Source organism: Engystomops pustulosus, chromosome 9, assembly GCF_040894005.1.
Source record: "Engystomops pustulosus chromosome 9, aEngPut4.maternal, whole genome shotgun sequence".
Classification (NCBI taxonomy): domain Eukaryota; kingdom Metazoa; phylum Chordata; class Amphibia; order Anura; family Leptodactylidae; genus Engystomops; species Engystomops pustulosus.
Window position 1 is genome coordinate 66468997 of NC_092419.1, and position 20814 is coordinate 66489810.

At 45.6% G+C, this 20814-nt stretch overlaps 78 pseudogenes; all 78 read right to left on the reverse strand.

Annotated features, from left to right (window-relative positions):
- Positions 1 to 35: 35 nt before the first annotated feature.
- Positions 36 to 154, reverse strand: LOC140097496 (5S ribosomal RNA; annotated as a pseudogene).
- Positions 155 to 224: 70 nt separating this feature from the next.
- LOC140091432 (5S ribosomal RNA) lies at positions 225 to 343 on the reverse strand (annotated as a pseudogene).
- A 251-nt stretch (positions 344 to 594) lies between these two features.
- LOC140091126 (5S ribosomal RNA) lies at positions 595 to 713 on the reverse strand (annotated as a pseudogene).
- Positions 714 to 783: 70 nt separating this feature from the next.
- Positions 784 to 902, reverse strand: LOC140081589 (5S ribosomal RNA; annotated as a pseudogene).
- Positions 903 to 1153: 251 nt separating this feature from the next.
- Positions 1154 to 1272, reverse strand: LOC140080148 (5S ribosomal RNA; annotated as a pseudogene).
- Positions 1273 to 1342: 70 nt separating this feature from the next.
- LOC140081590 (5S ribosomal RNA) lies at positions 1343 to 1461 on the reverse strand (annotated as a pseudogene).
- Positions 1462 to 1531: 70 nt separating this feature from the next.
- On the reverse strand, positions 1532 to 1650 carry LOC140090014 (5S ribosomal RNA; annotated as a pseudogene).
- Positions 1651 to 1720: 70 nt separating this feature from the next.
- LOC140091433 (5S ribosomal RNA) lies at positions 1721 to 1839 on the reverse strand (annotated as a pseudogene).
- A 251-nt stretch (positions 1840 to 2090) lies between these two features.
- LOC140091127 (5S ribosomal RNA) lies at positions 2091 to 2209 on the reverse strand (annotated as a pseudogene).
- Positions 2210 to 2279: 70 nt separating this feature from the next.
- Positions 2280 to 2398, reverse strand: LOC140081591 (5S ribosomal RNA; annotated as a pseudogene).
- Positions 2399 to 2649: 251 nt separating this feature from the next.
- LOC140080149 (5S ribosomal RNA) lies at positions 2650 to 2768 on the reverse strand (annotated as a pseudogene).
- Positions 2769 to 2838: 70 nt separating this feature from the next.
- Positions 2839 to 2957, reverse strand: LOC140084187 (5S ribosomal RNA; annotated as a pseudogene).
- A 70-nt stretch (positions 2958 to 3027) lies between these two features.
- LOC140087235 (5S ribosomal RNA) lies at positions 3028 to 3146 on the reverse strand (annotated as a pseudogene).
- Positions 3147 to 3405: 259 nt separating this feature from the next.
- Positions 3406 to 3524, reverse strand: LOC140081822 (5S ribosomal RNA; annotated as a pseudogene).
- Positions 3525 to 3594: 70 nt separating this feature from the next.
- LOC140099342 (5S ribosomal RNA) lies at positions 3595 to 3713 on the reverse strand (annotated as a pseudogene).
- Positions 3714 to 4145: 432 nt separating this feature from the next.
- Positions 4146 to 4264, reverse strand: LOC140080150 (5S ribosomal RNA; annotated as a pseudogene).
- Positions 4265 to 4334: 70 nt separating this feature from the next.
- Positions 4335 to 4453, reverse strand: LOC140099345 (5S ribosomal RNA; annotated as a pseudogene).
- Positions 4454 to 4523: 70 nt separating this feature from the next.
- Positions 4524 to 4642, reverse strand: LOC140084188 (5S ribosomal RNA; annotated as a pseudogene).
- Positions 4643 to 4901: 259 nt separating this feature from the next.
- LOC140089755 (5S ribosomal RNA) lies at positions 4902 to 5020 on the reverse strand (annotated as a pseudogene).
- A 70-nt stretch (positions 5021 to 5090) lies between these two features.
- Positions 5091 to 5209, reverse strand: LOC140096186 (5S ribosomal RNA; annotated as a pseudogene).
- A 70-nt stretch (positions 5210 to 5279) lies between these two features.
- LOC140087290 (5S ribosomal RNA) lies at positions 5280 to 5398 on the reverse strand (annotated as a pseudogene).
- A 251-nt stretch (positions 5399 to 5649) lies between these two features.
- Positions 5650 to 5768, reverse strand: LOC140080151 (5S ribosomal RNA; annotated as a pseudogene).
- Positions 5769 to 5838: 70 nt separating this feature from the next.
- Positions 5839 to 5957, reverse strand: LOC140099346 (5S ribosomal RNA; annotated as a pseudogene).
- A 259-nt stretch (positions 5958 to 6216) lies between these two features.
- LOC140091609 (5S ribosomal RNA) lies at positions 6217 to 6335 on the reverse strand (annotated as a pseudogene).
- A 70-nt stretch (positions 6336 to 6405) lies between these two features.
- On the reverse strand, positions 6406 to 6524 carry LOC140080152 (5S ribosomal RNA; annotated as a pseudogene).
- A 70-nt stretch (positions 6525 to 6594) lies between these two features.
- Positions 6595 to 6713, reverse strand: LOC140097300 (5S ribosomal RNA; annotated as a pseudogene).
- A 251-nt stretch (positions 6714 to 6964) lies between these two features.
- On the reverse strand, positions 6965 to 7083 carry LOC140091128 (5S ribosomal RNA; annotated as a pseudogene).
- Positions 7084 to 7153: 70 nt separating this feature from the next.
- Positions 7154 to 7272, reverse strand: LOC140081592 (5S ribosomal RNA; annotated as a pseudogene).
- A 251-nt stretch (positions 7273 to 7523) lies between these two features.
- LOC140086520 (5S ribosomal RNA) lies at positions 7524 to 7642 on the reverse strand (annotated as a pseudogene).
- A 70-nt stretch (positions 7643 to 7712) lies between these two features.
- On the reverse strand, positions 7713 to 7831 carry LOC140084189 (5S ribosomal RNA; annotated as a pseudogene).
- Positions 7832 to 7901: 70 nt separating this feature from the next.
- Positions 7902 to 8020, reverse strand: LOC140087236 (5S ribosomal RNA; annotated as a pseudogene).
- Positions 8021 to 8279: 259 nt separating this feature from the next.
- LOC140081823 (5S ribosomal RNA) lies at positions 8280 to 8398 on the reverse strand (annotated as a pseudogene).
- A 70-nt stretch (positions 8399 to 8468) lies between these two features.
- On the reverse strand, positions 8469 to 8587 carry LOC140099347 (5S ribosomal RNA; annotated as a pseudogene).
- Positions 8588 to 9019: 432 nt separating this feature from the next.
- On the reverse strand, positions 9020 to 9138 carry LOC140080153 (5S ribosomal RNA; annotated as a pseudogene).
- Positions 9139 to 9208: 70 nt separating this feature from the next.
- LOC140099348 (5S ribosomal RNA) lies at positions 9209 to 9327 on the reverse strand (annotated as a pseudogene).
- A 70-nt stretch (positions 9328 to 9397) lies between these two features.
- LOC140084190 (5S ribosomal RNA) lies at positions 9398 to 9516 on the reverse strand (annotated as a pseudogene).
- Positions 9517 to 9775: 259 nt separating this feature from the next.
- Positions 9776 to 9894, reverse strand: LOC140097501 (5S ribosomal RNA; annotated as a pseudogene).
- Positions 9895 to 9964: 70 nt separating this feature from the next.
- LOC140096188 (5S ribosomal RNA) lies at positions 9965 to 10083 on the reverse strand (annotated as a pseudogene).
- A 70-nt stretch (positions 10084 to 10153) lies between these two features.
- On the reverse strand, positions 10154 to 10272 carry LOC140095620 (5S ribosomal RNA; annotated as a pseudogene).
- Positions 10273 to 10523: 251 nt separating this feature from the next.
- LOC140080154 (5S ribosomal RNA) lies at positions 10524 to 10642 on the reverse strand (annotated as a pseudogene).
- A 70-nt stretch (positions 10643 to 10712) lies between these two features.
- On the reverse strand, positions 10713 to 10831 carry LOC140099349 (5S ribosomal RNA; annotated as a pseudogene).
- A 259-nt stretch (positions 10832 to 11090) lies between these two features.
- On the reverse strand, positions 11091 to 11209 carry LOC140089756 (5S ribosomal RNA; annotated as a pseudogene).
- Positions 11210 to 11279: 70 nt separating this feature from the next.
- On the reverse strand, positions 11280 to 11398 carry LOC140080155 (5S ribosomal RNA; annotated as a pseudogene).
- A 448-nt stretch (positions 11399 to 11846) lies between these two features.
- Positions 11847 to 11965, reverse strand: LOC140089758 (5S ribosomal RNA; annotated as a pseudogene).
- A 70-nt stretch (positions 11966 to 12035) lies between these two features.
- On the reverse strand, positions 12036 to 12154 carry LOC140080158 (5S ribosomal RNA; annotated as a pseudogene).
- A 440-nt stretch (positions 12155 to 12594) lies between these two features.
- On the reverse strand, positions 12595 to 12713 carry LOC140091129 (5S ribosomal RNA; annotated as a pseudogene).
- Positions 12714 to 12783: 70 nt separating this feature from the next.
- Positions 12784 to 12902, reverse strand: LOC140080159 (5S ribosomal RNA; annotated as a pseudogene).
- Positions 12903 to 12972: 70 nt separating this feature from the next.
- LOC140081733 (5S ribosomal RNA) lies at positions 12973 to 13091 on the reverse strand (annotated as a pseudogene).
- A 251-nt stretch (positions 13092 to 13342) lies between these two features.
- On the reverse strand, positions 13343 to 13461 carry LOC140099350 (5S ribosomal RNA; annotated as a pseudogene).
- A 70-nt stretch (positions 13462 to 13531) lies between these two features.
- Positions 13532 to 13650, reverse strand: LOC140082261 (5S ribosomal RNA; annotated as a pseudogene).
- Positions 13651 to 13901: 251 nt separating this feature from the next.
- LOC140080160 (5S ribosomal RNA) lies at positions 13902 to 14020 on the reverse strand (annotated as a pseudogene).
- A 70-nt stretch (positions 14021 to 14090) lies between these two features.
- On the reverse strand, positions 14091 to 14209 carry LOC140085236 (5S ribosomal RNA; annotated as a pseudogene).
- A 70-nt stretch (positions 14210 to 14279) lies between these two features.
- On the reverse strand, positions 14280 to 14398 carry LOC140080161 (5S ribosomal RNA; annotated as a pseudogene).
- A 70-nt stretch (positions 14399 to 14468) lies between these two features.
- On the reverse strand, positions 14469 to 14587 carry LOC140079306 (5S ribosomal RNA; annotated as a pseudogene).
- Positions 14588 to 14657: 70 nt separating this feature from the next.
- LOC140099351 (5S ribosomal RNA) lies at positions 14658 to 14776 on the reverse strand (annotated as a pseudogene).
- Positions 14777 to 14846: 70 nt separating this feature from the next.
- On the reverse strand, positions 14847 to 14965 carry LOC140084192 (5S ribosomal RNA; annotated as a pseudogene).
- Positions 14966 to 15224: 259 nt separating this feature from the next.
- On the reverse strand, positions 15225 to 15343 carry LOC140092901 (5S ribosomal RNA; annotated as a pseudogene).
- Positions 15344 to 15413: 70 nt separating this feature from the next.
- LOC140099352 (5S ribosomal RNA) lies at positions 15414 to 15532 on the reverse strand (annotated as a pseudogene).
- A 251-nt stretch (positions 15533 to 15783) lies between these two features.
- On the reverse strand, positions 15784 to 15902 carry LOC140085648 (5S ribosomal RNA; annotated as a pseudogene).
- A 259-nt stretch (positions 15903 to 16161) lies between these two features.
- LOC140094661 (5S ribosomal RNA) lies at positions 16162 to 16280 on the reverse strand (annotated as a pseudogene).
- Positions 16281 to 16350: 70 nt separating this feature from the next.
- On the reverse strand, positions 16351 to 16469 carry LOC140078640 (5S ribosomal RNA; annotated as a pseudogene).
- A 70-nt stretch (positions 16470 to 16539) lies between these two features.
- Positions 16540 to 16658, reverse strand: LOC140099353 (5S ribosomal RNA; annotated as a pseudogene).
- Positions 16659 to 16909: 251 nt separating this feature from the next.
- Positions 16910 to 17028, reverse strand: LOC140094219 (5S ribosomal RNA; annotated as a pseudogene).
- A 70-nt stretch (positions 17029 to 17098) lies between these two features.
- LOC140099354 (5S ribosomal RNA) lies at positions 17099 to 17217 on the reverse strand (annotated as a pseudogene).
- A 259-nt stretch (positions 17218 to 17476) lies between these two features.
- LOC140094662 (5S ribosomal RNA) lies at positions 17477 to 17595 on the reverse strand (annotated as a pseudogene).
- Positions 17596 to 17665: 70 nt separating this feature from the next.
- On the reverse strand, positions 17666 to 17784 carry LOC140078641 (5S ribosomal RNA; annotated as a pseudogene).
- Positions 17785 to 17854: 70 nt separating this feature from the next.
- Positions 17855 to 17973, reverse strand: LOC140091401 (5S ribosomal RNA; annotated as a pseudogene).
- Positions 17974 to 18224: 251 nt separating this feature from the next.
- Positions 18225 to 18343, reverse strand: LOC140089636 (5S ribosomal RNA; annotated as a pseudogene).
- A 70-nt stretch (positions 18344 to 18413) lies between these two features.
- Positions 18414 to 18532, reverse strand: LOC140099357 (5S ribosomal RNA; annotated as a pseudogene).
- Positions 18533 to 18791: 259 nt separating this feature from the next.
- LOC140089759 (5S ribosomal RNA) lies at positions 18792 to 18910 on the reverse strand (annotated as a pseudogene).
- Positions 18911 to 18980: 70 nt separating this feature from the next.
- LOC140080162 (5S ribosomal RNA) lies at positions 18981 to 19099 on the reverse strand (annotated as a pseudogene).
- A 70-nt stretch (positions 19100 to 19169) lies between these two features.
- Positions 19170 to 19288, reverse strand: LOC140092527 (5S ribosomal RNA; annotated as a pseudogene).
- Positions 19289 to 19358: 70 nt separating this feature from the next.
- On the reverse strand, positions 19359 to 19477 carry LOC140091130 (5S ribosomal RNA; annotated as a pseudogene).
- Positions 19478 to 19547: 70 nt separating this feature from the next.
- LOC140080163 (5S ribosomal RNA) lies at positions 19548 to 19666 on the reverse strand (annotated as a pseudogene).
- Positions 19667 to 19925: 259 nt separating this feature from the next.
- LOC140095727 (5S ribosomal RNA) lies at positions 19926 to 20044 on the reverse strand (annotated as a pseudogene).
- A 70-nt stretch (positions 20045 to 20114) lies between these two features.
- LOC140091402 (5S ribosomal RNA) lies at positions 20115 to 20233 on the reverse strand (annotated as a pseudogene).
- Positions 20234 to 20484: 251 nt separating this feature from the next.
- LOC140089637 (5S ribosomal RNA) lies at positions 20485 to 20603 on the reverse strand (annotated as a pseudogene).
- Positions 20604 to 20673: 70 nt separating this feature from the next.
- On the reverse strand, positions 20674 to 20792 carry LOC140099358 (5S ribosomal RNA; annotated as a pseudogene).
- Between the last annotated feature and the right edge of the window lie 22 nt (positions 20793 to 20814).

Sequence of the window (20814 nt, forward strand, 5' to 3'; positions counted from 1 at the left end):
CATAGAGAAACTAACACAATTTTCAGGTTCAAAAAGGTCAACAGAACTTGGGATTCCCAGCCAGTCTCCCATGCTGGTACTTGCCAAGCCTTAAGGTGCATTGCTGCTGCGATCTGTCGAGAGCAGGCACATTCAGCTTAGAATGGCCGTTGACAGCAGCTGTTCAATTTGAACCTTCTTTTACTATCTCATAGAGAAACTAACACAATTTTCAGGTTCAAAAAGGTCAACGGAACTTGGGATTCCCAGCCAGTCTCCCATGCTGTTACTTGCCAAGCCTTAAGCTGCATTGCTGCTGCGATCTGACGAGAGCAGGCACATTCAGCTTAGAATGGCCGTTGACAGCAGCTGTTCAGTTTGAACCTTCTTTTACTATCTCATAGAGAAACTAACACAATTTTCAGGTTCAAAAAGGTCAACGGAACTTGGGATTCCCAGCCAGTCTCCCATGCTGTTACTTGCCAAGCCTTAAGCTGCTGCGATCTGACGAGAGCAGGCACATTCAGCTTAGAATGGCCGTTGACAGCAGCTGTTCAATTTGAACCTTCTTTTACTATCTCATAGAGAAACTAACACAATTTTAAGGTTCAAAAAGGTCAACAGAACTTGGGATTCCCAGCCAGTCTCCCATGCTGGTACTTGCCAAGCCTTAAGCTTCATTGTTGCTGCGATCTGACGAGAGCAGGCACATTCAGCTTAGAATGGCCGTTGACAGCAGCTGTTCAATTTGAACCTTCTTTTACTATCTCATAGAGAAACTAACACAATTTTCAGGTTCAAAAAGGTCAACAGAACTTGGGATTCCCAGCGAGTCTCCCATGCTGGTACTTGCCAAGCCTTAAGCTGCATTGCTGCTGCGATCTGACGAGAGCAGGCACATTCAGCTTAGAATGGCCGTTGACAGCAGCTGTTCAGTTTGAACCTTCTTTTACTATCTCATAGAGAAACTAACACAATTTTCAGGTTCAAAAAGGTCAACGGAACTTGGGATTCCCAGCCAGTCTCCCATGCTGGTACTTGCCAAGCCTTAAGCTGCTGCGATCTGATGAGAGCAGGCACATTCAGCTTAGAATGGCCGTTGACAGCAGCTGTTCAATTTGAACCTTCTTTTACTATCTCATAGAGAAACTAACACAATTTTCAGGTTCAAAAAGGTCAACAGAACTTGGGATTCCCAGCCAGTCTCCCATGCTGGTACTTGCCAAGCCTTAAGCTGCATTGCTGCTGCGATCTGACGAGAGCAGGCACATTCAGCTTAGAATGGCCGTTGACAGCAGCTGTTCAATTTGAACCTTCTTTTACTATCTCATAGAGAAACTAACACAATTTTCAGGTTCAAAAAGGTCAACAGAACTTGGGATTCCCAGCGAGTCTCCCATGCTGGTACTTGCCAAGCCTTAAGCTGCATTGCTGCTGCGATCTGACGAGAGCAGGCACATTCAGCTTAGAATGGCCGTTGACAGCAGCTGTTCAATTTGAACCTTCTTTTACTATCTCATAGAGAAACTAACACAATTTTCAGGTTCAAAAAGGTCAACAGAACTTGGGATTCCCAGCCAGTCTCCCATGCTGGTACTTGCCAAGCCTTAAGGTGCATTGCTGCTGCGATCTGACGAGAGCAGGCACATTCAGCTTAGAATGGCCGTTGACAGCAGCTGTTCAATTTGAACCTTCTTTTACTATCTCATAGAGAAACTAACACAATTTTCAGGTTCAAAAAGGTCAACGGAACTTGGGATTCCCAGCCAGTCTCCCATGCTGTTACTTGCCAAGCCTTAAGCTGCATTGCTGCTGCGATCTGACGAGAGCAGGCACATTCAGCTTAGAATGGCCGTTGACAGCAGCTGTTCAGTTTGAACCTTCTTTTACTATCTCATAGAGAAACTAACACAATTTTCAGGTTCAAAAAGGTCAACGGAACTTGGGATTCCCAGCCAGTCTCCCATGCTGTTACTTGCCAAGCCTTAAGCTGCTGCGATCTGACGAGAGCAGGCACATTCAGCTTAGAATGGCCGTTGACAGCAGCTGTTCAATTTGAACCTTCTTTTACTATCTCATAGAGAAACTAACACAATTTTAAGGTTCAAAAAGGTCAACAGAACTTGGGATTCCCAGCCAGTCTCCCATGCTGGTACTTGCCAAGCCTTAAGCTTCATTGTTGCTGCGATCTGACGAGAGCAGGCACATTCAGCTTAGAATGGCCGTTGACAGCAGCTGTTCAATTTGAACCTTCTTTTACTATCTCATAGAGAAACTAACACAATTTTCAGGTTCAAAAAGGTCAACAGAACTTGGGATTCCCAGCGAGTCTCCCATGCTGGTACTTGCCAAGCCTTAAGCTGCATTGCTGCTGCGATCTGACGAGAGCAGGCACATTCAGCTTAGAATGGCCGTTGACAGCAGCTGTTCAGTTTGAACCTTCTTTTACTATCTCATAGAGAAACTAACACAATTTTCAGGTTCAAAAAGGTCAACGGAACTTGGGATTCCCAGCCAGTCTCCCATGCTGGTACTTGCCAAGCCTTAAGCTGCTGCGATCTGATGAGAGCAGGCACATTCAGCTTAGAATGGCCGTTGACAGCAGCTGTTCAATTTGAACCTTCTTTTACTATCTCATAGAGAAACTAACACAATTTTCAGGTTCAAAAAGGTCAACAGAACTTGGGATTCCCAGCCAGTCTCCCATGCTGGTACTTGCCAAGCCTTAAGCTGCATTGCTGCTGCGATCTGACGAGAGCAGGCACATTCAGCTTAGAATGGCCGTTGACAGCAGCTGTTCAATTTGAACCTTCTTTTACTATCTCATAGAGAAACTAACACAATTTTCAGGTTCAAAAAGGTCAACGGAACTTGGGATTCCCAGCCAGTCTCCCATGCTGGTACTTGCCAAGCCTTAAGCTGCATTGATGCTGCGATCTGACGAGAGCAGGCACATTCAGCTTAGAATGGCCGTTGACAGCAGCTGTTCAATTTGAACCTTCTTTTACTATCTCATAGAGAAACTAATACAATTTTCAGGTTCAAAAAGGTCAACGGAACTTGGGATTCCCAGCCAGTCTCCCATGCTGGTACTTGCCAAGCCTTAAGCTGCATTGATGCTGCGGTCTGACGAGAGCAGGCACATTCAGCTTAGAATGGCCGTTGACAGCAGCTGTTCAGTTTGAACCTTCTTTTACTATCTCATAGAGAAACTAACACAATTTTCAGGTTCAAAAAGGTCAACGGAACTTGGGATTCGCAGCCAGTCTCCCATGCTGGTACTTGCCAAGCCTTAAGCTGCATCGCTGCTGTGATCCGACAAGAGCACGCACATTCAGCTTAGAATGGCCGTTGACAGCAGCTGTTCAATTTGAACCTTCTTTTACTATCTCATAGAGAAACTAACACAATTTTCAGGTTCAAAAAGGTCAACAGAACTTGGGATTCCCAGCCAGTCTCCCATGCTGGTACTTGCCAAGCCTTAAGCTGCATTGCTGCTGCGATCTGACGAGAGCAGGCACATTCAGCTTAGAATGGCTGTTGACAGCAGCTGTTCAATTTGAACCTTCTTTTACTATCTCATAGAGAAACTAACACAATTTTCAGGTTCAAAAAGGTCAACGGAACTTGGGATTCCCAGCCAGTCTCCCATGCTGGTACTTGCCAAGCCTTAAGCTGCATTGCTGCTGCGATCTGACGAGAGCAGGCACATTCAGCTTAGAATGGCCGTTGACAGCAGCTGTTCAGTTTGAACCTTCTTTTACTATCTCATAGAGAAACTAACACAATTTTCAGGTTCAAAAAGGTCAACGGAACTTGGGATTCCCAGCCAGTCTCCCATGCTGGTACTTGCCAAGCCTTAAGCTGCTGCGATCTGACGAGAGCAGGCACATTCAGCTTAGAATGGCCGTTGACCGCAGCTGTTCAATTTGAACCTTCTTTTACTATCTCATAGAGAAACTAACACAATTTTCAGGTTCAAAAAGGTCAACAGAACTTGGGATTCCCAGCCAGTCTCCCATGCTGGTACTTGCCAAGCCTTAAGCTGCTGCGATCTGATGAGAGCAGGCACATTCAGCTTAGAATGGCCGTTGACAGCAGCTGTTCAATTTGAACCTTCTTTTACTATCTCATAGAGAAACTAACACAATTTTCAGGTTCAAAAAGGTCAACAGAACTTGGGATTCCCAGCCAGTCTCCCATGCTGGTACTTGCCAAGCCTTAAGCTGCATTGCTGCTGCGATCTGACGAGAGCAGGCACATTCAGCTTAGAATGGCCGTTGACAGCAGCTGCCTAATTTCTACTTTCTTTTACTATCTCAAAGAGAAACTAACACAATTTTCAGGTTCAAAAAGGTCAACGGAACTTGGGATTCCCAGCCAGTCTCCCATGCTGGTACTTGCCAAGCCTTAAGCTGCATTGCTGCTGCGATCTGACGAGAGCAGGCACATTCAGCTTAGAATGGCCGTTGACAGCAGCTGTTCAATTTGAACCTTCTTTTACTATCTCATAGAGAAACTAACACAATTTTCAGGTTCAAAAAGGTCAACGGAACTTGGGATTCCCAGCCAGTCTCCCATGCTGGTACTTGCCAAGCCTTAAGCTGCATTGATGCTGCGATCTGACGAGAGCAGGCACATTCAGCTTAGAATGGCCGTTGACAGCAGCTGTTCAGTTTGAACCTTCTTTTACTATCTCATAGAGAAACTAACACAATTTTCAGGTTCTAAAAGGTCAACGGAACTTGGGATTCGCAGCCAGTCTCCCATGCTGGTACTTGCCAAGCCTTAAGCTGCATCGCTGCTGTGATCCGACAAGAGCACGCACATTCAGCTTAGAATGGCCGTTGACAGCAGCTGTTCAATTTGAACCTTCTTTTACTATCTCATAGAGAAACTAACACAATTTTCAGGTTCAAAAAGGTCAACGGAACTTGGGATTCCCAGCCAGTCTCCCATGCTGGTACTTGCCAAGCCTTAAGCTGCATTGCTGCTGCTATCTGACGAGAGCAGGCACATTCAGCTTAGAATGGCCGTTGACAGCAGCTGTTCAATTTGAACCTTCTTTTACTATCTCATAGAGAAACTAACACAATTTTCAGGTTCAAAAAGGTCAACAGAACTTGGGATTCCCAGCCAGTCTCCCATGCTGGTACTTGCCAAGCCTTAAGCTGCATTGCTGCTTCGATCTGACGAGAGCAGGCACATTCAGCTTAGAATGGCTGTTGACAGCAGCTGTTCAATTTGAACCTTCTTTTACTATCTCATAGAGAAACTAACACAATTTTCAGGTTCAAAAAGGTCAACGGAACTTGGGATTCCCAGCCAGTCTCCCATGCTGGTACTTGCCAAGCCTTAAGTTGCATTGCTGCTGCGATCTGACGAGAGCAGGCACATTCAGCTTAGAATGGCCGTTGACAGCAGCTGTTCAGTTTGAACCTTCTTTTACTATCTCATAGAGAAACTAACACAATTTTCAGGTTCAAAAAGGTCAACAGAACTTGGGATTCCCAGCCAGTCTCCCATGCTGGTACTTGCCAAGCCTTAAGCTGCTGTGATCTGACGAGAGCAGGCACATTCAGCTTAGAATGGCCGTTGACCGCAGCTGTTCAATTTGAACCTTCTTTTACTATCTCATAGAGAAACTAACACAATTTTCAGGTTCAAAAAGGTCAACAGAACTTGGGATTCCCAGCCAGTCTCCCATGCTGGTACTTGCCAAGCCTTAAGCTGCATTGCTGCTGCGATCTGACGAGAGCAGGCACATTCAGCTTAGAATGGCCGTTGACAGCAGCTGCCTAATTTCTACTTTCTTTTACTATCTCATAGAGAAACTAACACAATTTTCAGGTTCAAAAAGGTCAACGGAACTTGGGATTCCCAGCCAGTCTCCCATGCTGGTACTTGCCAAGCCTTAAGCTGCATTGCTGCTGCGATCTGACGAGAGCAGGCACATTCAGCTTAGAATGGCCGTTGACAGCAGCTGTTCAGTTTGAACCTTCTTTTACTATCTCATAGAGAAACTAACACAATTTTCAGGTTCAAAAAGGTCAACGGAACTTGGGATTCGCAGCCAGACTCCCATGCTGGTACTTGCCAAGCCTTAAGCTGCATCGCTGCTGTGATCCGACAAGAGCACGCACATTCAGCTTAGAATGGCCGTTGACAGCAGTTGTTCAATTTGAACCTTCTTTTACTATCTCATAGAGAAACTAACACAATTTTCAGGTTCAAAAAGGTCAACAGAACTTGGGATTCCCAGCCAGTCTCCCATGCTGGTACTTGCCAAGCCTTAAGCTGCATTGCTGCTGCTATCTGACGAGAGCAGGCACATTCAGCTTAGAATGGCCGTTGACAGCAGCTGTTCAATTTGAACCTTCTTTTACTATCTCATAGAGAAACTAACACAATTTTCAGGTTCAAAAAGGTCAACAGAACTTGGGATTCCCAGCCAGTCTCCCATGCTGGTACTTGCCAAGCCTTAAGCTGCATTGCTGCTGCGATCTGACGAGAGCAGGCACATTCAGCTTAGAATGGCCGTTGACAGCAGCTGTTCAATTTGAACCTTCTTTTACTATCTCATAGAGAAACTAACACAATTTTCAGGTTCAAAAAGGTCAACGGAACTTGGGATTCCCAGCCAGTCTCCCATGCTGTTACTTGCCAAGCCTTAAGCAGCATTGCTGCTGCGATCTGACGAGAGCAGGCACATTCAGCTTAGAATGGCCGTTGACAGCAGCTGTTCAGTTTGAACCTTCTTTTACTATCTCATAGAGAAACTAACACAATTTTCAGGTTCAAAAAGGTCAACGGAACTTGGGATTCCCAGCCAGTCTCCCATGCTGTTACTTGCCAAGCCTTAAGCTGCTGCGATCTGACGAGAGCAGGCACATTCAGCTTAGAATGGCCGTTGACAGCAGCTGTTCAATTTGAACCTTCTTTTACTATCTCATAGAGAAACTAACACAATTTTAAGGTTCAAAAAGGTCAACAGAACTTGGGATTCCCAGCCAGTCTCCCATGCTGGTACTTGCCAAGCCTTAAGCTTCATTGTTGCTGCGATCTGACGAGAGCAGGCACATTCAGCTTAGAATGGCCGTTGACAGCAGCTGTTCAATTTGAACCTTCTTTTACTATCTCATAGAGAAACTAACACAATTTTCAGGTTCAAAAAGGTCAACAGAACTTGGGATTCCCAGCGAGTCTCCCATGCTGGTACTTGCCAAGCCTTAAGCTGCATTGCTGCTGCGATCTGACGAGAGCAGGCACATTCAGCTTAGAATGGCCGTTGACAGCAGCTGTTCAGTTTGAACCTTCTTTTACTATCTCATAGAGAAACTAACACAATTTTCAGGTTCAAAAAGGTCAACGGAACTTGGGATTCCCAGCCAGTCTCCCATGCTGGTACTTGCCAAGCCTTAAGCTGCTGCGATCTGATGAGAGCAGGCACATTCAGCTTAGAATGGCCGTTGACAGCAGCTGTTCAATTTGAACCTTCTTTTACTATCTCATAGAGAAACTAACACAATTTTCAGGTTCAAAAAGGTCAACAGAACTTGGGATTCCCAGCCAGTCTCCCATGCTGGTACTTGCCAAGCCTTAAGCTGCATTGCTGCTGCGATCTGACGAGAGCAGGCAAATTCAGCTTAGAATGGCCGTTGACAGCAGCTGTTCAATTTGAACCTTCTTTTACTATCTCATAGAGAAACTAACACAATTTTCAGGTTCAAAAAGGTCAACGGAACTTGGGATTCCCAGCCAGTCTCCCATGCTGGTACTTGCCAAGCCTTAAGCTGCATTGATGCTGCGATCTGACGAGAGCAGGCACATTCAGCTTAGAATGGCCGTTGACAGCAGCTGTTCAATTTGAACCTTCTTTTACTATCTCATAGAGAAACTAATACAATTTTCAGGTTCAAAAAGGTCAACGGAACTTGGGATTCCCAGCCAGTCTCCCATGCTGGTACTTGCCAAGCCTTAAGCTGCATTGATGCTGCGGTCTGACGAGAGCAGGCACATTCAGCTTAGAATGGCCGTTGACAGCAGCTGTTCAGTTTGAACCTTCTTTTACTATCTCATAGAGAAACTAACACAATTTTCAGGTTCAAAAAGGTCAACGGAACTTGGGATTCGCAGCCAGTCTCCCATGCTGGTACTTGCCAAGCCTTAAGCTGCATCGCTGCTGTGATCCGACAAGAGCACGCACATTCAGCTTAGAATGGCCGTTGACAGCAGCTGTTCAATTTGAACCTTCTTTTACTATCTCATAGAGAAACTAACACAATTTTCAGGTTCAAAAAGGTCAACAGAACTTGGGATTCCCAGCCAGTCTCCCATGCTGGTACTTGCCAAGCCTTAAGCTGCATTGCTGCTGCGATCTGACGAGAGCAGGCACATTCAGCTTAGAATGGCTGTTGACAGCAGCTGTTCAATTTGAACCTTCTTTTACTATCTCATAGAGAAACTAACACAATTTTCAGGTTCAAAAAGGTCAACGGAACTTGGGATTCCCAGCCAGTCTCCCATGCTGGTACTTGCCAAGCCTTAAGCTGCATTGCTGCTGCGATCTGACGAGAGCAGGCACATTCAGCTTAGAATGGCCGTTGACAGCAGCTGTTCAGTTTGAACCTTCTTTTACTATCTCATAGAGAAACTAACACAATTTTCAGGTTCAAAAAGGTCAACGGAACTTGGGATTCCCAGCCAGTCTCCCATGCTGGTACTTGCCAAGCCTTAAGCTGCTGCGATCTGACGAGAGCAGGCACATTCAGCTTAGAATGGCCGTTGACCGCAGCTGTTCAATTTGAACCTTCTTTTACTATCTCATAGAGAAACTAACACAATTTTCAGGTTCAAAAAGGTCAACAGAACTTGGGATTCCCAGCCAGTCTCCCATGCTGGTACTTGCCAAGCCTTAAGCTGCTGCGATCTGATGAGAGCAGGCACATTCAGCTTAGAATGGCCGTTGACAGCAGCTGTTCAATTTGAACCTTCTTTTACTATCTCATAGAGAAACTAACACAATTTTCAGGTTCAAAAAGGTCAACAGAACTTGGGATTCCCAGCCAGTCTCCCATGCTGGTACTTGCCAAGCCTTAAGCTGCATTGCTGCTGCGATCTGACGAGAGCAGGCACATTCAGCTTAGAATGGCCGTTGACAGCAGCTGCCTAATTTCTACTTTCTTTTACTATCTCAAAGAGAAACTAACACAATTTTCAGGTTCAAAAAGGTCAACGGAACTTGGGATTCCCAGCCAGTCTCCCATGCTGGTACTTGCCAAGCCTTAAGCTGCATTGCTGCTGCGATCTGACGAGAGCAGGCACATTCAGCTTAGAATGGCCGTTGACAGCAGCTGTTCAATTTGAACCTTCTTTTACTATCTCATAGAGAAACTAACACAATTTTCAGGTTCAAAAAGGTCAACGGAACTTGGGATTCCCAGCCAGTCTCCCATGCTGGTACTTGCCAAGCCTTAAGCTGCATTGATGCTGCGATCTGACGAGAGCAGGCACATTCAGCTTAGAATGGCCGTTGACAGCAGCTGTTCAGTTTGAACCTTCTTTTACTATCTCATAGAGAAACTAACACAATTTTCAGGTTCTAAAAGGTCAACGGAACTTGGGATTCGCAGCCAGTCTCCCATGCTGGTACTTGCCAAGCCTTAAGCTGCATCGCTGCTGTGATCCGACAAGAGCACGCACATTCAGCTTAGAATGGCCGTTGACAGCAGCTGTTCAATTTGAACCTTCTTTTACTATCTCATAGAGAAACTAACACAATTTTCAGGTTCAAAAAGGTCAATGGAACTTGGGATTCCCAGCCAGTCTCCCATGCTGGTACTTGCCAAGCCTTAAGCTGCATTGCTGCTGCTATCTGACGAGAGCAGGCACATTCAGCTTAGAATGGCCGTTGACAGCAGCTGTTCAATTTGAACCTTCTTTTACTATCTCATAGAGAAACTAACACAATTTTCAGGTTCAAAAAGGTCAACAGAACTTGGGATTCCCAGCCAGTCTCCCATGCTGGTACTTGCCAAGCCTTAAGCTGCATTGCTGCTTCGATCTGACGAGAGCAGGCACATTCAGCTTAGAATGGCTGTTGACAGCAGCTGTTCAATTTGAACCTTCTTTTACTATCTCATAGAGAAACTAACACAATTTTCAGGTTCAAAAAGGTCAACGGAACTTGGGATTCCCAGCCAGTCTCCCATGCTGGTACTTGCCAAGCCTTAATTTGCATTGCTGCTGCGATCTGACGAGAGCAGGCACATTCAGCTTAGAATGGCCGTTGACAGCAGCTGTTCAGTTTGAACCTTCTTTTACTATCTCATAGAGAAACTAACACAATTTTCAGGTTCAAAAAGGTCAACAGAACTTGGGATTCCCAGCCAGTCTCCCATGCTGGTACTTGCCAAGCCTTAAGCTGCTGCGATCTGACGAGAGCAGGCACATTCAGCTTAGAATGGCCGTTGACCGCAGCTGTTCAATTTGAACCTTCTTTTACTATCTCATAGAGAAACTAACACAATTTTCAGGTTCAAAAAGGTCAACAGAACTTGGGATTCCCAGCCAGTCTCCCATGCTGGTACTTGCCAAGCCTTAAGCTGCATTGCTGCTGCGATCTGACGAGAGCAGGCACATTCAGCTTAGAATGGCCGTTGACAGCAGCTGCCTAATTTCTACTTTCTTTTACTATCTCATAGAGAAACTAACACAATTTTCAGGTTCAAAAAGGTCAACGGAACTTGGGATTCCCAGCCAGTCTCCCATGCTGGTACTTGCCAAGCCTTAAGCTGCATTGCTGCTGCGATCTGACGAGAGCAGGCACATTCAGCTTAGAATGGCCGTTGACAGCAGCTGTTCAGTTTGAACCTTCTTTTACTATCTCATAGAGAAACTAACACAATTTTCAGGTTCAAAAAGGTCAACGGAACTTGGGATTCGCAGCCAGACTCCCATGCTGGTACTTGCCAAGCCTTAAGCTGCATCGCTGCTGTGATCCGACAAGAGCACGCACATTCAGCTTAGAATGGCCGTTGACAGCAGCTGTTCAATTTGAACCTTCTTTTACTATCTCATAGAGAAACTAACACAATTTTCAGGTTCAAAAAGGTCAACGGAACTTGGGATTCCCAGCCAGTCTCCCATGCTGGTACTTGCCAAGCCTTAAGCTGCATTGCTGCTGCTATCTGACGAGAGCAGGCACATTCAGCTTAGAATGGCCGTTGACAGCAGCTGTTCAATTTGAACCTTCTTTTACTATCTCATAGAGAAACTAACACAATTTTCAGGTTCAAAAAGGTCAACAGAACTTGGGATTCCCAGCCAGTCTCCCATGCTGGTACTTGCCAAGCCTTAAGCTGCATTGCTGCTGCGATCTGACGAGAGCAGGCACATTCAGCTTAGAATGGCCGTTGACAGCAGCTGTTCAATTTGAACCTTCTTTTACTATCTCATAAAGAAACTAACACAATTTTCAGGTTCAAAAAGGTCAAAGGAACTTGGGATTCCCAGCCAGTCTCCCATGCTGTTACTTGCCAAGCCTTAAGCTGCATTGCTGCTGCGATCTGACGAGAGCAGGCACATTCAGCTTAGAATGGCCGTTGACAGCAGCTGTTCAGTTTGAACCTTCTTTTACTATCTCATAGAGAAACTAACACAATTTTCAGGTTCAAAAAGGTCAACGGAACTTGGGATTCGCAGCCAGTCTCCCATGCTGGTACTTGCCAAGCCTTAAGCTGCATCGCTGCTGTGATCCGACAAGAGCACGCACATTCAGCTTAGAATGGCCGTTGACAGCAGCTGTTCAATTTGAACCTTCTTTTACTATCTCATAGAGAAACTAACACAATTTTCAGGTTCAAAAAGGTCAACGGAACTTGGGATTCCCAGCCAGTCTCCCATGCTGGTACTTGCCAAGCCTTAAGCTGCATTGCTGCTGCTATCTGACGAGAGCAGGCACATTCAGCTTAGAATGGCCGTTGACAGCAGCTGTTCAATTTGAACCTTCTTTTACTATCTCATAGAGAAACTAACACAATTTTCAGGTTCAAAAAGGTCAACAGAACTTGGGATTCCCAGCCAGTCTCCCATGCTGGTACTTGCCAAGCCTTAAGCTGCATTGCTGCTGCGATCTGACGAGAGCAGGCACATTCAGCTTAGAATGGCCGTTGACAGCAGCTGTTCAATTTGAACCTTCTTTTACTATCTCATAAAGAAACTAACACAATTTTCAGGTTCAAAAAGGTCAAAGGAACTTGGGATTCCCAGCCAGTCTCCCATGCTGTTACTTGCCAAGCCTTAAGCTGCATTGCTGCTGCGATCTGACGAGAGCAGGCACATTCAGCTTAGAATGGCCGTTGACAGCAGCTGTTCAGTTTGAACCTTCTTTTACTATCTCATAGAGAAACTAACACAATTTTCAGGTTCAAAAAGGTCAACGGAACTTGGGATTCCCAGCCAGTCTCCCATGCTGGTACTTGCCAAGCCTTAAGCTGCTGCGATCTGACAAGAGCAGGCACATTCAGCTTAGAATGGCCGTTGACAGCAGCTGTTCAATTTGAACCTTCTTTTACTATCTCATAGAGAAACTAACACAATTTTCAGGTTCAAAAAGGTCAACAGAACTTGGGATTCCCAGCCAGTCTCCCATGCTGGTACTTGCCAAGCCTTAAGCTTCATTGTTGCTGCGATCTGACGAGAGCAGGCACATTCAGCTTAGAATGGCCGTTGACAGCAGCTATTCAATTTGAACCTTCTTTTACTATCTCATAGAGAAACTAACACAATTTTCAGGTTCAAAAAGGTCAACAGAACTTGGGATTCCCAGCCAGTCTCCCATGCTGGTACTTGCCAAGCCTTAAGCTGCATTGCTGCTGCGATCTGACGAGAGCAGGCACATTCAGCTTAGAATGGCCGTTGACAGCAGCTGTTCAATTTGAACCTTCTTTTACTATCTCATAGAAAAACTAGCACAATTTTCAGGTTCAAAAAGGTCAACAGAACTTGGGATTCCCAGCCAGTCTCCCATGCTGGTACTTGCCAAGCCTTAAGCTGCATTGCTGCTGCGATCTGACGAGAGCAGGCACATTCAGCTCAGAATGGCCGTTGACAGCAGCTGTTCAATTTGAACCTTCTTTTACTATCTCATAGAGAAACTAACACAATTTTCAGGTTCAAAAAGGTCAACGGAACTTGGGATTCCCAGCCAGTCTCCCATGCTGGTACTTGCCAAGCCTTAAGCTGCTGCGATCTGACGAGAGCAGGCACATTCAGCTTAGAATAGCCGTTGACAGCAGCTGTTCAATTTGAACCTTCTTTTACCATCTTTGACAGAGAAACTAACAATTTTCAGGTTCAAAAAGGTCAACGGAACTTGGGATTCCCAGCCAGTCTCCCATGCTGGTACTTGCCAAGCCTTAAGCTGCATTGCTGCTGCGATCTGACGAGAGCAGGCACATTCAGCTTAGAATGGCCGTTGACAGCAGCTGTTCAATTTGAACCTTCTTTTACTATCTCATAGAGAAACTAACACAATTTTCAGGTTCAAAAAGGTCAACGGAACTTGGGATTCCCAGCCAGTCTCCCATGCTGGTACTTGCCAAGCCTTAAGCTACATTGCTGCTGCGATCTGATGAGAGCAGGCACATTCAGCTTAGAATGGCCGTTGACAGCAGCTGTTCAATTTGAACCTTCTTTTACTATCTCATAGAGAAACTAACACAATTTTCAGGTTCAAAAAGGTCAACGGAACTTGGGATTCCCAGCCAGTCTCCCATGCTGGTACTTGCCAAGCCTTAAGCTGCTGCGATCTGACGAGAGCAGGCACATTCAGCTTAGAATGGCCGTTGACAGCAGCTGTCCAATTTGAACCTTCTTTTACTATCTCATAGAGAAACTAACACAATTTTCAGGTTCAAAAAGGTCAACAGAACTTGGGATTCCCAGCCAGTCTCCCATGCTGGTACTTGCCAAGCCTTAAGCTGCATTGCTGCTGCGATCTGACGAGAGCAGGCACATTCAGCTTAGAATGGCCGTTGACAGCAGCTGTTCAATTTGAACCTTCTTTTACCATCTTTGACAGAGAAACTAACAATTTTCAGGTTCAAAAAGGTCAACGGAACTTGGGATTCCCAGCCAGTCTCCCATGCTTGTACTTGCCAAGCCTTAAGCTGCATTGTTGCTGCGATCTGACGAGAGCAGGCACATTCAGCTTAGAATGGCCGTTGACAGCAGCTGTTCAATTTGAACCTTCTTTTACTATCTCATAGAGAAACTAACACAATTTTCAGGTTCAAAAAGGTCAACAGAACTTGGGATTCCCAGCCAGTCTCCCATGCTGGTACTTGCCAAGCCTTAAGCTGCATTGCTGCTGCGATCTGACGAGAGCAGGCACATTCAGCTTAGAATGGCCGTTGACAGCAGCTGTTCAATTTGAACCTTCTTTTACTATCCCATAGAGAAACTAACACAATTTTCAGGTTCAAAAAGGTCAACGGAACTTGGGATTCCCAGCCAGTCTCCCATGCTAGTACTTGCCAAGCCTTAAGCTGCATTGCTGCTGCGATCTGACGAGAGCAGGCACATTCAGCTTAGAATGGCCGTTGACAGCAGCTGTTCAATTTCTACTTTCTTTTACTATCTCATAGAGAAACTAACACAATTTTCAGGTTCAAAAAGGTCAACGGAACTTGGGATTCCCAGCCAGTCTCCCATGCTGGTACTTGCCAAGCCTTAAGCTGCATTGCTGCTGCGATCTGACGAGAGCAGGCACATTCAGCTTAGAATGGCCGTTGACAGCAGCTGTTCAATTTGAACCTTCTTTTACTATCTCATAGAGAAACTAACACAATTTTCAGGTTCAAAAAGGTCAACGGAACTTGGGATTCCCAGCCAGTCTCCCATGCTGGTACTTGCCAAGCCTTAAGCTGCATTGATGCTGCGATCTGACGAGAGCAGGCACATTCAGCTTAGAATGGCCGTTGACAGCAGCTGTTCAGTTTGAACCTTCTTTTACTATCTCATAGAGAAACTAACACAATTTTCAGGTTCAAAAAGGTCAACGGAACTTGGGATTCGCAGCCAGTCTCCCATGCTGGTACTTGCCAAGCCTTAAGCTGCATCGCTGCTGTGATCCGACAAGAGCACGCGCATTCAGCTTAGAATGGCCGTTGACAGCAGCTGTTCAATTTGAACCTTCTTTTACTATCTCATAGAGAAACTAACACAATTTTCAGGTTCAAAAAGGTCAACAGAACTTGGGATTCCCAGCCAGTCTCCCATGCTGTTACTTGCCAAGCCTTAAGCTGCATTGCTGCTGCGATCTGACGAGAGCAGGCACATTCAGCTTAGAATGGCCGTTGACAGCAGCTGTTCAGTTTGAACCTTCTTTTACTATCTCATAGAGAAACTAACACAATTTTCAGGTTCAAAAAGGTCAACGGAACTTGGGATTCCCAGCCAGTCTCCCATGCTGGTACTTGCCAAGCCTTAAGCTGCATTGCTGCTGCGATCTGACGAGAGCAGGCACATTCAGCTTAGAATGGCCGTTGACAGCAGCTGTTCAGTTTGAACCTTCTTTTACTATCTCATAGAGAAACTAACACAATTTTCAGGTTCAAAAAGGTCAACGGAACTTGGGATTCCCAGCCAGTCTCCCATGCTGGTACTTGCCAAGCCTTAATCTGCTGCGATCTGATGAGAGCAGGCACATTCAGCTTAGAATGGCCGTTGACAGCAGCTGTTCAATTTGAACCTTCTTTTACTATCTCATAGAGAAACTAACACAATTTTCAGGTTCAAAAAGGTCAACAGAACTTGGGATTCCCAGCCAGTCTCCCATGCTGGTACTTGCCAAGCCTTAAGCTGCATTGATGCTGCGATCTGACGAGAGCAGGCACATTCAGCTTAGAATGGCCGTTGACAGCAGCTGTTCAGTTTGAACCTTCTTTTACTATCTCATAGAGAAACTAACACAATTTTCAGGTTCAAAAAGGTCAACGGAACTTGGGATTCGCAGCCAGTCTCCCATGCTGGTACTTGCCAAGCCTTAAGCTGCATCGCTGCTGTGATCCGACAAGAGCACGCACATTCAGCTTAGAATGGCCGTTGACAGCAGCTGTTCAATTTGAACCTTCTTTTACTATCTCATAGAGAAACTAACACAATTTTCAGGTTCAAAAAGGTCAACGGAACTTGGGATTCCCAGCCAGTCTCCCATGCTGGTACTTGCCAAGCCTTAAGCTGCATTGCTGCTGCTATCTGACGAGAGCAGGCACATTAAGCTTAGAATGGCCGTTGACAGCAGCTGTTCAATTTGAACCTTCTTTTACTATCTCATAGAGAAACTATCACAATTTTCAGGTTCAAAAAGGTCAACAGAACTTGGAATTCCCAGCCAGTCTCCCATGCTGGTACTTGCCAAGCCTTAAGCTGCATTGCTGCTGCGATCTGACGAGAGCAGGCACATTCAGCTTAGAATGGCTGTTGACAGCAGCTGTTCAATTTGAACCTTCTTTTACTATCTCATAGAGAAACTAACACAATTTTCAGGTTCAAAAAGGTCAACGGAACTTGGGATTCCCAGCCAGTCTCCCATGCTGGTACTTGCCAAGCCTTAAGCTGCATTGCTGCTGCGATCTGACGAGAGCAGGCACATTCAGCTTAGAATGGCCGTTGACAGCAGCTGTTCAGTTTGAACCTTCTTTTACTATCTCATAGAGAAACTAACACAATTTTCAGGTTCAAAAAGGTCAACGGAACTTGGGATTCCCAGCCAGTCTCCCATGCTGGTACTTGCCAAGCCTTAAGCTGCTGCGATCTGACGAGAGCAGGCACATTCAGCTTAGAATGGCCGTTGACAGCAGCTGTTCAATTTGAACCTTCTTTTACTATCTCATAGAGAAACTAACACAATTTTCAGGTTCAAAAAGGTCAACAGAACTTGGGAATCCCAGCCAGTCTCCCATGCTGGTACTTGCCAAGCCTTAAGCTGCATTGCTGCTGCGATCTGACGAGAGCAGGCACATTCAGCTTAGAATGGCCGTTGACAGCAGCTGCCTAATTTCTACTTTCTTTTACTATCTCATAGAGAAACTAACACAATTTTCAGGTTCAAAAAGGTCAACGGAACTTGGGATTCCCAGCCAGTCTCCCATGCTGGTACTTGCCAAGCCTTAAGCTGCATTGCTGCTGCGATCTGACGAGAGCAGGCACATTCAGCTTAGAATGGCCGTTGACAGCAGCTGTTCAGTTTGAACCTTCTTTTACTATCTCATAGAGAAACTAACACAATTTTCAGGTTCAAAAAGGTCAACGGAACTTGGGATTCCCAGCCAGTCTCCCATGCTGGTACTTGCCAAGCCTTAAGCTGCATTGCTGCTGTGATCCGACAAGAGCACGCACATTCAGCTTAGAATGGCCGTTGACAGCAGCTGTTCAATTTGAACCTTCTTTTACTATCTCATAGAGAAACTAACACAATTTTCAGGTTCAAAAAGGTCAACGGAACTTGGGATTCCCAGCCAGTCTCCCATGCTGGTACTTGCCAAGCCTTAAGCTGCATTGCTGCTGCTATCTGACGAGAGCAGGCACATTAAGCTTAGAATGGCCGTTGACAGCAGCTGTTCAATTTGAACCTTCTTTTACTATCTCATAGAGAAACTATCACAATTTTCAGGTTCAAAAAGGTCAACAGAACTTGGAATTCCCAGCCAGTCTCCCATGCTGGTACTTGCCAAGCCTTAAGCTGCATTGCTGCTGCGATCTGACGAGAGCAGGCACATTCAGCTTAGAATGGCTGTTGACAGCAGCTGTTCAATTTGAACCTTCTTTTACTATCTCATAGAGAAACTAACACAATTTTCAGGTTCAAAAAGGTCAACGGAACTTTGGATTCCCAGCCAGTCTCCCATGCTGGTACTTGCCAAGCCTTAAGCTGCATTGCTGCTGCGATCTGACGAGAGCAGGCACATTCAGCTTAGAATGGCCGTTGACAGCAGCTGTTCAGTTTGAACCTTCTTTTACTATCTCATAGAGAAACTAACACAATTTTCAGGTTCAAAAAGGTCAACGGAACTTGGGATTCCCAGCCAGTCTCCCATGCTGGTACTTGCCAAGCCTTAAGCTGCTGCGATCTGACGAGAGCAGGCACATTCAGCTTAGAATGGCCGTTGACAGCAGCTGTTCAATTTGAACCTTCTTTTACTATCTCATAGAGAAACTAACACAATTTTCAGGTTCAAAAAGGTCAACAGAACTTGGGATTCCCAGCCAGTCTCCCATGCTGGTACTTGCCAAGCCTTAAGCTGCATTGCTGCTGCAATCTGACGAGAGCAGGCACATTCAGCTTAGAATGGCCGTTGACAGCAGCTGCCTAATTTCTACTTTCTTTTACTATCTCATAGAGAAACTAACACAATTTTCAGGTTCAAAAAGGTCAACGGAACTTGGGATTCCCAGCCAGTCTCCCATGCTGGTACTTGCCAAGCCTTAAGCTGCATTGCTGCTGCGATCTGACGAGAGCAGGCACATTCAGCTTAGAATGGCCGTTGACAGCAGCTGTTCAGTTTGAACCTTCTTTTACTATCTCATAGAGAAACTAACACAATTTTCAGGTTCAAAAAGGTCAACGGAACTTGGGATTCGCAGCCAGTCTCCCATGCTGGTACTTGCCAAGCCTTAAGCTGCATCGCTGCTGTGATCCGACAAGAGCACGCACATTCAGCTTAGAATGGCCGTTGACAGCAGCTGTTCAATTTGAACCTTCTTTTACTATCTCATAGAGAAACTAACACAATTTTCAGGTTCAAAAAGGTCAACGGAACTTGGGATTCCCAGCCAGTCTCCCATGCTGGTACTTGCCAAGCCTTAAGCTGCATTGCTGCTGCTATCTGACGAGAGCAGGCACATTCAGCTTAGAATGGCCGTTGACAGCAGCTGTTCAATTTGAACCTTCTTTTACTATCTCATAGAGAAACTAACACAATTTTCAGGTTCAAAAAGGTCAACAGAACTTGGGATTCCCAGCCAGTCTCCCATGCTGGTACTTGCCAAGCCTTAAGCTGCATTGCTGCTGCGATCTGACGAGAGCAGGCACATTCAGCTTAGAATGGCCGTTGACAGCAGCTGTTCAATTTGAACCTTCTTTTACTATCTCATAGAGAAACTAACACAATTTTCAGGTTCAAAAAAGTCAACGGAACTTGGGATTCCCAGCCAGTCTCCCATGCTGTTACTTGCCAAGCCTTAAGCTGCATTGCTGCTGCGATCTGACGAGAGCAGGCACATTCAGCTTAGAATGGCCGTTGACAGCAGCTGTTCAATTTGAACCTTCTTTTACTATCTCATAGAGAAACTAACACAATTTTAAGGTTCAAAAAGGTCAACAGAACTTGGGATTCCCAGCCAGTCTCCCATGCTGGTACTTGCCAAGCCTTAAGCTTCATTGTTGCTGCGATCTGACGAGAGCAGGCACATTCAGCTTAGAATGGCCGTTGACAGCAGCTGTTCAATTTGAACCTTCTTTTACTATCTCATAGAGAAACTAACACAATTTTCAGGTTCAAAAAGGTCAACAGAACTTGGGATTCCCAGCCAGTCTCCCATGCTGGTACTTGCCAAGCCTTAAGCTGCATTGCTGCTGCGATCTGACGAGAGCAGGCACATTCAGCTTAGAATGGCCGTTGACAGCAGCTGTTCAGTTTGAACCTTCTTTTACTATCTCATAGAGAAACTAACACAATTTTCAGGTTCAAAAAGGTCAACGGAACTTGGGATTCCCAGCCAGTCTCCCATGCTGATACTTGCCAAGCCTAAAGCTACATTGCTGCTGCGATCTGACGAGAGCTGGCACATTCAGCTTAGAATGGCCGTTGACAGCAGCTGTTCAATTTGAACCTTCTTTTACCATCTTTGACAGAGAAACTAACAATTTTCAGGTTCAAAAAGGTCAACGGAACTTGGGATTCCCAGCCAGTCTCCCATGCTGGTACTTGCCAAGCCTTAAGCTACATTGCTGCTGCGATCTGACGAGAGCAGGCACATTCAGCTTAGAATGGCTGTTGACAGCAGCTGTTCAATTTGAACCTTCTTTTACTATCTCATAGAGAAACTAACACAATTTTCAGGTTCAAAAAGGTCAACGGAACTTTGGATTCCCAGCCAGTCTCCCATGCTGGTACTTGCCAAGCCTTAAGCTGCATTGCTGCTGCGATCTGACGAGAGCAGGCACATTCAGCTTAGAATGGCCGTTGACAGCAGCTGTTCAGTTTGAACCTTCTTTTACTATCTCATAGAGAAACTAACACAATTTTCAGGTTCAAAAAGGTCAACGGAACTTGGGATTCCCAGCCAGTCTCCCATGCTGGTACTTGCCAAGCCTTAAGCTGCTGCGATCTGACGAGAGCAGGCACATTCAGCTTAGAATGGCCGTTGACAGCAGCTGTTCAATTTGAACCTTCTTTTACTATCTCATAGAGAAACTAACACAATTTTCAGGTTCAAAAAGGTCAACAGAACTTGGGATTCCCAGCCAGTCTCCCATGCTGGTACTTGCCAAGCCTTAAGCTGCATTGCTGCTGCAATCTGACGAGAGCAGGCACATTCAGCTTAGAATGGCCGTTGACAGCAGCTGCCTAATTTCTACTTTCTTTTACTATCTCATAGAGAAACTAACACAATTTTCAGGTTCAAAAAGGTCAACGGAACTTGGGATTCCCAGCCAGTCTCCCATGCTGGTACTTGCCAAGCCTTAAGCTGCATTGCTGCTGCGATCTGACGAGAGCAGGCACATTCAGCTTAGAATGGCCGTTGACAGCAGCTGTTCAGTTTGAACCT